Genomic DNA, 1659 nt, shown 5'->3' with positions numbered 1-1659 from the left:
ACAATTTAATGACTTCAACTGTGTGGAGAAACACTCCCCTGAGAATGGGATGGTGACGTCATGTGGTAGCATGGGGTGGTAGCACGTCATGTTCTCAGAAGCCATGGGGGGGTAAAGTTATGTAACTTAGCACTTTGCTTCAGTCTGCTCTGCCACCTCCACCTGCACAAGCATTGACTGGTGTATGGAGACTTACTTCATTCGGAATGGGTCTCCGGAGAAGTAAAACGATCAAATAAGAGTTTCTTTGTGACAAGGCTAAATGGCTGATACGGTACGAAGTTCCGATAGAAGACCCTTCACTGTCTACTGATGCTTCTGAGTGCACTTTTCATTGAAGATTACAACTTTGTTTAAAATACCATCACTTCCACCGTTGCAAATGGAAAATAATTTAAAAACACAAAACTTTTGTTCTTACATCACAAAGTTAACCACTTTGTAAAGTTTTGTCTGCAAAACACAAAAGAGCTTATAATGCATTTGTTTTTAAATATGAAACAGAAAAATTGTTCCAAATAAATTTTAACATGAAATGCCAGAAACTTGGGAAAATGTACTCGGTGGGCCAAGAAAACAAAAAGTGGATGGTGATGAGAGTCTTCCTTCTCTTTCGTCAGGTTTCACTTAGCTAAGGTCAGTCATGCAATTGCAGATAAACAAACAAAGGAACTTACATTTAAACATGGGACATTCCTAACAGGACTTCTCAGCACAGAGGAGAGGCCCTTTCAGCACCTCCCTGCCTCATGGAAGCACCAGCTGCTCCTCATCGCTTGGGGAGCAAGTTGTGAAGAACACTAGTGACTTATAATTAAAGTGAAGAAATTCCATTCAGATATAATCATAAAGGGAAATGACAGAGACATAAAAGCGATGAAGAAATTAAAAAAAAAATTAAGCCTACTAAACCCCTGAAGGCCTGAATTGACCCCAGATTATAAGAAAAACAGATTGGCCTTTAAAAAAATATTATTTTGACAGGAAAGCCACATTAATTGAGATGAATTCTGAGAAAAGAAGGCCATGTTGGTAAGAAAAGGACAGACAGTGATTTTAAGAGCTTACCAATGTAGATAAGGTGGTGAAAAAGTAAGGGTGACAGCTCGTCAATCCCCTAATTATTTACCTTCTTTAGGACACTGGGGGCTTTTATAGAAGTTTCCAACACCCTGAATATTTTATGTTTCTTATAAACATTTAGATATGATGGAAGTTTCATTTGATCATTTCTTTTTATTCCACGAGTGGTGGCTTGCATTAACTCTCGCTCTCTCATTCCCTCTGCCCCCACCTTCCCTCTCTGTCTCTGTTTCTTTCTCTCTCTCCCTCCCCATCTCTCTCTCTCTTCTTTGAATAAAGAGAAAAGTTCCAATGTCTCTTTCACTATGTTCTCAAGACATCTAAATAGAAACATACCTCCTGAAAGAGATTAATCTTTCATTAAAATAGTCCTTCACAGATTTTTGAACCTGAAAGGAAATTACAGAAACAGTCCAGCCCCCATGGGCATTGTGATTCAGGCAGGGGTGCCATCCAAAATATTTTCATGGGCTGTGAGTTGAATTTGAATTGAATTGGTACAGTGTGGGTATATGGCGAAAGAGTGGCCTAAAGTGGAAAAGGAGAGAAAAAGTGAGTGTCAAAGATACTTGCACC

This window comes from Eschrichtius robustus, chromosome 1, assembly GCF_028021215.1.
Source record: "Eschrichtius robustus isolate mEscRob2 chromosome 1, mEscRob2.pri, whole genome shotgun sequence".
Classification (NCBI taxonomy): Eukaryota; Metazoa; Chordata; class Mammalia; order Artiodactyla; family Eschrichtiidae; genus Eschrichtius; species Eschrichtius robustus.
The sequence above is the reverse complement of the archived record's forward strand: the minus strand, read 5'-3'. Positions refer to the sequence as shown.